General features: G+C 51.2%; 1 protein-coding gene across 6 annotated transcripts in view; it reads right to left on the reverse strand.

The window, feature by feature from the left end:
• ZDHHC1 (zDHHC palmitoyltransferase 1) overlaps positions 1-7,791 on the reverse strand; it is a 63,690-nt gene extending 55,899 nt beyond the window's left edge. For 4 of the 6 annotated variants that reach the window (XM_084644876.1, XM_084644874.1, XM_084644875.1 and 1 more), the window contains exon 1: positions 7,528-7,790. The gene's annotated coding sequence lies outside the window, so the exon portion shown is untranslated. Of the gene's footprint in view, positions 1-7,527 lie in introns of all 6 variants that reach the window. The other 2 variants (XM_084644878.1, XM_084644877.1) reach the window with 2 other exon arrangements.
• Positions 7,792-9,913: the final 2,122 nt, after the last annotated feature.

The following is a 9,913-nucleotide window of genomic DNA, read 5'->3' on the forward strand; positions in this document are numbered from 1 at the left end:
CATGTCATCCTGAGTCCTTTTCTTTCTCTTCCTTATCTGGCTCAGGTGTTCTGTGGGTGTGGAGGGGGAGACCCTGAAGGCCACAATGGCAGCAGCTGCAGATAAAACATACAGTGGATAGCATTTTCGGTGTATTCACTATGGAAAATGAAACTTAAGATGCTGAACTCACTCCCCTAAAGTTTTAAGCACTATATTCTCACTTCTGCTTGAGATTGCTTGTGCACGGCACCAGTCACAGCACCAGTCATGGTGAGCATAGCCCCCCCAGGGGTTGGGGAAATGAGGAGGGAATTGCTTATTTGCACGATTCTAGTAGTATTGGGCAGCGCCACTGAGTACTGGCACCGTACTGCGCAGGCAGTGGTGATTTCAGCTCATCTCTCCTTTCTGAGGGTAACAGAAGCAGAAAGAGCACTGAGGCCATCCAGGCCAGACCATACACTGCTAGACTCTGTACGGCAATGGTGCCTGCTGACGTTATGGCTGAATAGTGTGGGAAAGTGTCCTACTGTGGAAGAAGAAATAAGGCAGCCCTCCCTAGAAACCTTTGGCAGAGGATTGCAGAGTACCTCCACTGAAGTTTCACAGAGATCTCTCTGGAGGATTCCCGGGACAACCCTGCACAAAAACTGCTCTGCCTGCCCCACCCCTCTCATAATTCTAGAGGGGAATGAAAAGCAGACATCAATTCTACCTCTCTTGGATGTACCACTACCTCTTCTAGCAAGAGTAAATTAATGATAGGTCAAAAGATGTGTCCTGCTACTTTGGGAGTGCCATCCCTGTAATTTTAAATTAAACTACACACTTACCTGAAGTTCTTTCCCCTGCATTGGGCTTGCCAGTGCTTAACTAGTGGGACTGGCTGGACTGTCGCAGTGTCAAAAACAGGCCTAGGCTCGCTGGCCAGTTGGATCCCCCAGTCAGCTGTCCCTCCTCCTCCTCCTCACTGTTCACAGCAGGGGCCTGTGACTCAGGCTTCTCAGAGGTATCCAGAGTGCTCTTGTGGGTGGGGTGGTGTCTCTGCTGAGTATGGCACGTAGCTCTTTCTAAAAGTGGCAGGTCCGTGGCTTGGCACTGGATCGATTGTTTGCCTCCATGGCCTTCTGATATGCCTGCTGCAGCTCCTTGGCTTTCACGCTGCACTGCTGCTGGTCCCTGTTGTAGCCCTTGTCCTGCATCCCCTGAGCAATTTCCTCATAAATGTCCACGTTTCTGCAGCTGATTTGGAGCTGTGTCTGCACAGCCTCTTTTCCCTCCAAGCCATGGAGAGCCAATACCTCTGGTCTACTCCAGACAGGAGCGAGTCTGGATTGTGTAGCCAGCATGCTCAGCTGAGAAGTTGGACTCAACAATGGAGAGCTGCTAGGTGTGCTCCTGAAGAGGGGCATCCAGGAAAAGGAATTTCAAAAATTCACTGGGATTTAATGGGGAGGTTGGACTGCCGGTCTCTGTGACTCCTGGGCTGTGGAGCTCACAATGTGGACCAGAGTGGTCAGTATGGAGTATTGTGGAAGAGGACAGTAACAGTTGACTTAGTAAGGCAGGGTCTACACTCACACTGCGTCTACCTAGGAACTCCGAACTTGGCTCTATGCTGCTCAGGGCAGTGATGTTATTAAATCAGTGTAACAGGCACTTATGTTGGTGGGAGCCAAATTTTAGTGTAGACACATGCACAAGTAGGTTGATGTAAGCAGCCTTCTATCGACCTAACTTTATAGTGTAAACCAGGCCTCAGAAAAGCTAACAAAAATGGTGCACTTCACTACCTCCATTCAGAACCCTGTAGGCAATGTGAAATTGACCTGATTCTTGTCAGTTTCTTGTTAGGGAAAGCTTTGAACAATGGATCTAGTCACTGTCCAGGAGGATGCAAAAAAATTAAAGGCAGTTAATTGACCCATGAACAATCTCCAGCACCTAGAACACGTCAATTCCCAGGTCTGATCTACGGCTCTCAGGGAAAGTCATCTCACCTGGGATCCCAAAATGTAAACTTCCTCAATAACAGGGACAGAAACAAGTTCTGCATATCCTCAAGATCCTTTCCCTAGCCCAGTAGCATCACTTCCACTTACACGATATAAGCCTCAGCTTGCCTTCACATACAACTCCTGATTTCACTTCAACTGTTCCTACAGTTTCAGGCATGCTAGCAGCTTTGCTGAGTGAGCCACAATTGAAAAGGGAAATTGAGCCTCTTACATCACTAACAGCTTGGCACTGCTGCCTTGTCTGCTTCTCCTTATACCTAGAAGCAGCGTCTGACTTGGTGCCACATGACATTTTGATTAAAAAATTAGAACAATATAAAATTAACATGGCATACATTAAATAGATTAAAAACTGGTAGGTCTCAAAATAGAATTGTAAACTGGGAATTGTCATCAAGTGAGTCTGTATCCAATGGGGTCCAGCAGAGATTGGTTCTTGGCCCTACACTATTTAACATTTTTATCAATGACCTAGAAGAAAACATAGAATCATCACTGATAAAGTCTTCAGATGACACAAAAATTGGGGGAGCAGTAAATAAAGAAGAGAAGAGGTCACTGTTTCAGAGTGAGCTGCATCGCTCGGAAAACAGGCCGCAGGCAAACAATATGTATTTTATACATCTAGCCATATTAAATCTATGAACAAAGAATGTAGGCCATATTTACAAGATGGGAAACTCTATCCTGGGAAGCAATAACTCTGAAAAAGATTTGGGGGTCATGGTGGATAATCTTCTGAACATGAGTTCCCAATGTGACACAATGGCCTAAAGAGCTAATGCGATCCTGGAATGCACAGACAGAAGAATCTCAAGGAGAAGACAGGTTATTTTACTTTTGTAAGTACTGCTGGAATATCATGTCCAGTTCTAGTGTGCACAATGCAAGAATGATGCTGATAAATTGGAGAGTGTTCAGAGTCATGAGAATGATTAAAGGATTAGAAAACATTTGCATCCCACCATCAACCTCAGCCTGGTCCAGTCCACACAAGAGATCCACTTCCTGGACACTACAGTGCTAATAAACAATGGTCACATAAACACCGCCCTATACCGGAAACCTACTGACCGCTATTCCTACCTACATGCCTCCAGCTTTCACCCTGACCACACCACACGATCCTTCGTCTACAGCCAAGCTCTGCGATACAACCGCATTTGCTCCAACCCCTCAGACAGAGACAAACACCTACAAGATCTCTGTCAAGCATTCTTACAACTACAATACCCACCTGCAGAAGTGAAGAAACAGACTGATAGAGCCAGAAGAGTTCCCAGAAGTCACCTACTACAGGACAGGCCTAACAAAGAAAATAACAGAACGCCACTAGCCATCACCTTCACCCCCAACTAAAACCCCTCCAATGCATTATTAAGGATCTACAACCTAACCTGAAGGATGACCCAACACTCTCAGAAATCTTGGGAGACAGGCCAGTCCTTGCCTACAGACAGCCCCCCAACCTGAAGTAAATACTCACCAACAACCACATACCACACAACAGAACCACTAACCCAGGAACCTATCCTTGCAACAAAGCCCGTTGCCAACTGTGCCCACATATCTATTCAGGGGACACCATCACAGGGCCTAATAACATCAGCCACACTGTCAGAGGCTCGTTCACCTGCACATCCACCAATGTGATATATGCCATCATGTGCAAGCAATGCCCCTCTGCCATGTACATTGGTCAAATTGGACAGTCTCTACGTAAAAGAATAAATGGACACAAATCAGATGTCAAGAATTATAACATTCATAAACCAGTCGGAGAACACTTCAATCTCTCTGGTCACGCAATTACAGACATGAAGGTCGCTATCTTACAACAAAAAAACTTCAAATCCAGACTCCAGCGAGAAACTGCTGAATTGGAATTCATTTGCAAATTGGATACTATTAATTTAGGCTTAAATAGAGACTGGGAGTGGCTAAGTCATTATGCAAGGTAGCCTATTTCCCCTTGTTTTTTCCTACCCCCCCCCCAAGACGTTCTGGTTAAACTTGGATTTGTGCTGGAAATGGCCCACCTTTATTATCATGCACATTGTAGGGAGAGTGGTCACTTTGGATGAGCTATTACCAGCAGGAGAGTGAGTTTGTGTGTGGGGGGGGGTGGGGGTGGGGGTGGGGGTGAGAAAACCTGGATTTGTGCTGGAAATGGCCCACCTTGATTTTCATACACATTGTAAGGAGAGTGGTCACTTTAGATAAGCTATTACCAGCAGGAGAGTGGGGTGGGAGAAGGTATTGTTTCATGGTCTCTGTGTATATAATGTCTTCTGCAGTTTCCACAGTATGCATCCGATGAAGTGAGCTATAGCTCACGAAAGCTTATGCTCAAATAAATCGGTTAGTCTCTAAGGTGCCACAAGTACTCCTTTTCTTTTTGCGAATACAGACTAACACGGCTGTTACTCTGAAACATGCCTTATAGTGAGATTCAAGGAGCTCAATCTATATAACTTAACAAAGAGAAAGTTAAGGGGTAATTTGATCACAATCTACAAGTACCTACACAGGGAACAAATATTTAATAATGGGCTCTTCAATCTAGCAGAGAAAGGTATAATATGATCTAATGGCTGGAAATTGAAGCTAGGCAAATTCAGATTGGAAATAAGATGTAAATGTTTGATGGTAAGGGAAATTAACCATTGGAACAATTTACCAGAGGTTGTGGTGGATTCTCCATCACTGAAGACGTATAAATCAAAATTGGATGTTTTCTAAAAGATATTCTCTAGAAATTCTAGGGAGAAGTTGTGTGTGTTATATGGGTCAGAGTAAATGATCACAGTGGCCTCTTCTGGCCTTGGAATCTGCGAATCTGTGAAATTCTGTGATCTGTGAGACAGGTTTGACTTGATCACCTAATGATTCCTGCTATCCTTAAATTCTATGAATCATGAAAACCTTTTACCAATACTTCTGTACAAACACTTTTACCAAAGTTTTTCCCTCCCTCAGGATGTTTGGTGTAGGACTTGGTAGCATCCTTATTACGATCATAAAAGTTTCCTTTTGGAAAGGCAGACCGCACCAAATTATGCAGGAATTCATGAATAAATTTTCCTTCTGTGTAAAAAAGGGTCTTAATACAAATAATTAGGAACACTTATAATTGCATGCATGCACACACACATGCACATACACATTCTCAAAGTACGTCACCAGTGATTAGCACTAACAATAACAGCAACAACTGCTCAATTAAACAGTTATAACAAAAACTGCAACTTTTTTCTTATTTTACAATTTCAGAGTCAAAGTGAACAAATGGAATGAGTTGTGTCAATTGAGTAAATATGATTTAATTAACAGTGAACCATGCATCTCACTTACTACACTTGTAGTTGTCTGACTTCAGAAAAAATCAAAAAGCTGACCCTCGACCATTTTCATCAGACATTTCTGTGCATGATAGCGGGTAAGTTGAAAGAAAGCAAGATGCACTTTGGTTATTATGTCCAAGTACTGAATTGCATCTTTTCAAATGCTATTCACGGAATACTAAGACAATGAAATGCCCATATTCCGGAAAAACCTTTTATCTGTCACTCTTTCCTATGTAATTTGAATGCAGCATTATTGTTTCAAATATTGATTAGTTCAATAGAGGACATCAAAGTTATCTGCATAAACATTAAAGCAAAGGGGCTATCATTTTGTATGTTTCCACAAACTTGATCTAACACAGTTGGCAAATCTATGATGTAATTTTGGAATTAAAAACAGGAAAGAAAGTGAAGATATTCCAGTCACAGATGAAATGTTCTCCAAATTCCTCGAAAAGGCAAGTCACTCTGCTGCTGTATGAGTCTCACAGCAAGTCTAAAGACTGGTTCAACTAATTGTATAATAGGGTCATATCCTTTAAACAGTTTAAATACTACATGCATCCAACAAAGTGCACATTCACCCACAAAAGCTCATGCTCCAATACGTCTGTTAGTCTATAAGGTGTCACAGGACTCTTTGCCGCTTTTACAGATCCAGACTAACACAGCTACCCCTCTGAAGACAAGAGACATCAAAAGAAATATTTTTATATTTATTACACAATTAAATGAATTTTGATAAATGTAGCCATTTTCCCTGTTCTTAATTTGTCTAACAAATAGGATTCATATAGACTTTGTAATTTTTAACTGCTCATATAATTCCTATGAAAACATTCCAGCCAGATTTGCAAGAAATTGGTTGATTATTGCTTTTTGGTTGTTTTTTATATGCATATTGTAAGTTTACTAACAAAGAATATGGGAATACACTACTTGGCAGAAAAATTTTGGCCAAGAAATTAAGCTTTGGCTCCGGGCGTGGCATATCCTCATCTATTCATAATGGTCACAAGGATGCATCCCTTGAGGTGACCCAAAAGTATTTTGTCATATAGAGCTAGTCATAACTCAGTTCCTCTACAAATCAGAAGTGGACCAGTGTGTAACAAACAAAACATTAGTTCTTCTTCACACAAAGCACGGTAAACCTGTGGAACTCTTGCCAGGGGATGTTGTGAAGGCCAAAACTAACTGGGTTCAAACAAGAATTAGATAAGTTCATGGAGGATAGGTCTATCAACGGCAACTGGTCAGAGATACAACCTTGTGCTCCAGGTGTCCCTAAGCCTCTAACTGCCAGATGCTGGGACTGGATGACAGGAGATAGATCACTTTGATAATTGCACTGTTCTGTTCATTCCCTCTGAAACACCTGGCATTGGCCACTGTCAGAAGACAGGATACTGGGCTACGTGGACCTTTGGTCTGACCCTATTTGGCCATTCTTATGTTCTTATATGTCAGCATATTGCTCAAGCATAAAGGGTCAGGCTGGAGGAGTGACATGTCCCAGCTACGTCACAACAGTCCAAGTCACCAGGATGTGTCCTTTGCGGGACCTGAGAAGCATTTCATGCACAGCCACTGAAAGCCGCTTTCTTTATTTGAATAATTAATCATTAAACCCGACTATAAGTTGTTATAAAATTCAGTCACATTTACTTTGGCAACATTTCTAATAATTCACCGTCCTCTGGTGATGAAAAAACCCCACTTGGTGTTGGAAGGACATAGGCTAGGGTTGCCAACCCTCCAGGGTTGGCCTGGAGTCTCCAGGAATTGAAGATCAACCTCTCCCTAAAGATTAGGTCATGCGACGAAATCTCCAAGGATCCATCCAGCCACAATTGGCAACCCCCCCCCCCGGGCACCACAAACACAGGGCTGCAGCCCGGCAGGGGGGGTTGCAATGAACCCCCTGCCCGCCCGGCGCACGGCGCGCGCCTTATAAAGGGCCGCAGGCAGGGCAGGGCGCTACACCCCGAGGACCGACACGCGCAGCAGGCCCCTGGGGCCCCGGCTCCTCTCCCGGGCCCCCGCGAGCGGAGGTTCCAGCCGGGCCGGGCCGGGCCGGGCCGGGCCGGGCCGGGCCGCCCCTGGCTGACGGCTCCGCCCTCCGCAGCCGGAGGAACCGCTCGGGAGACCCGGCTCCCCAGGCTGCGGCCGCTCCTCACCTTCTCCCCGCAGCGAGAGGCGGCTCTGGGCACCCCGCTCCTGCCTCATCCCGCGGGGCGCGCTCAGGGCCAGGCCGCTGGCTCCAGGCACCTCCCGTGCGCCGGCCTGGGTCAGGCCGCTGGGCCCGTCTCCATGGCGACGGCGACGGCGCGGCGCAAGGACCAAACCGCGCAGGCGACGGGCTGGCTCCGGTCGCACGGCTCGGGCCGGGCGCTCCCGGAGCGGGAGCGGCTTCCCGGCCTTGGAGCAGGCGGGCGGCGCCGCTTACCCGCCCCCGGCTTCACGAAGGGCCGCCCCGCGAGACCCACCCAGCCCCCCGGCCCCACCCAGCCTGCCCCCCCGACCCACTGCCCCGATACTCCCCCGACCCCCATCCAGCCTGCCCCCCCGACCCACTGCGCCGATACTCCTCCCACCCCCATCCAGCCTGCCCCCCCCGACCTACTGCCCCGACCCCCCCGCAGCCTGCCCCCCCCGACCCACTGCCCCGAGACCCCCGACCCCCATCCAGCCTGCCCCCCTGCCCCGATACTCCCCCCACCCCCATCCAGCCTGCCCCCCGACCCACTGCCCCAACACCCCCGAGGCTCCCACCCAGCCTGCCCCCCCCGACCTACTGCCCCGACCCCCCCGCAGCCTGCCCCCCCGACCCACTGCCCCGATACTCCCCCCACCCCCATCCAGCCTGCCCCCCGACCCACTGCCCCAACACCCCCGAGGCTCCCACCCAGCCTTCCCCCCTGACCCACTGCCCCGATACCCCCGACCCCCACCCAGTCTGCCCCCCTGCCCCACTGCCCCAACACCCCCGACCCCCACCCAGCCTGCCCTCCCGGCCCACTGCCCCAACACCCCCGAGGCCCCCACCCAGCCTGCCCCCCTGGCCCACTGCCCCGAGGCCCCCACCCAGCCTGCCCCCCCAACCCACTGCGCCGATACCCCCGACCCCCACCCAGCCTGCCCCCCCGATCCACTGCCCTGATACCCCCGATCCCTTCCCAGCCTGCCCCCCGACCCACTGCCCTAATACTCCCCCAACCCCCACCCAGCCTTCCCCCCCGACCCACTGCCCCGATACTCCCCCCACCCCCATCCAGCCTGCCCCCCCGATCCCCTGACCCACTGCCCCAACACCCCCGAGGCCCCCACCCAGCCTTCCCCCCCGACCCACTGCCCCGATACCCCCCACCCCCATCCAGCCTGCCCCCCTGATCCCCCGACCCACTGCCCCAACACCCCCGAGGCCCCCACCCAGCCTTCCCCCCCGACCCACTGCCCCAACACCCCCAACCCCCACCCAGCCTGCCCCCCGGCCCACTGCCCCAAGGCCCCCACCCAGCCTGCCCCCCCAACCCACTGCGCCGATACCCCCGACCCCCACCCAGCCTGTCCCCCGATCCACTGTCCTGATACCCTCGATCCCTTCCCAGCCTGCCCCCCCGACCCACTGCCCCAGCACCCGCGAGGCCTCCACCCACCCTACCCGGCCCTGAGCCACTGCCCCAATAGCCATGAGATCTTCACCCCCTAACCCCCCCAACCCTGACTCACTGCCCCAAGACCCCTGATCCTGACCCACCCTACCCCGGCCGAGTCCCTGACCCACTGCACCAACACCCGCAAGACCCACACCCACTGCCCCAATACCCCTGACCCCCACCCACCCTACCCTCCAAACCCCTGACCCACTGCCCCAATACCCACGAGACCCCCAACCCCGACTCACTGCCCCAATACCCCTGGCCCCCACCCAGCCTGCTGCCCCCGACCCACTGCCCCAATACCCCTGGCCCCCACCCAGCCTGCTGCCCCCGACCCACTGCCCCAATACCCCCGACCCCCACCCAGCCTGCCCCCCTGAGCCCCCGACCCACTGCCCCACTACCCATGACCCCCATTCTATGCCCCCAAGCCCCTGACCCACTGCCCCAATACCCGTGAGACACCCACTCACCCTACCCCCGACACACTACCCCAATACCCCCAACCCTCACCCATCCCCCTGAGACCCCGACCCACTACCCCAACACCTGTGAGCCCCCCACTCTCCTTACCTCCATGAGCCCCCAACTCACTGCCCTAACACCCGCAAGACCCCCCCAGAGACACTGACCCACTTCCCCAATACCCGCAAGTCCCCGACCCACTGCCCCAATACCCGCGAGACCCTCACCACCCCACCCCCTCAGAGACCCCCTACCCACTGCCCCAACACCCGTGAGCCCCCCAGCCCACCAAGAGCCCCACCCACTGCCCCAACACCCACAAGACCTTCACCCACACTACCCCCCAAGCCTCCCACCCACTGCCGCAACACCCACGAGCCCCCTACCTCCCTGAGCCACCGACCCACTGCCCCAATACCTGTGAGATCCCCACCCACTG

Source organism: Lepidochelys olivacea, assembly GCF_965140295.1.
Source record: "Lepidochelys olivacea isolate rLepOli2 genome assembly, chromosome: 12".
NCBI lineage: Eukaryota > Metazoa > Chordata > Testudines > Cheloniidae > Lepidochelys > Lepidochelys olivacea.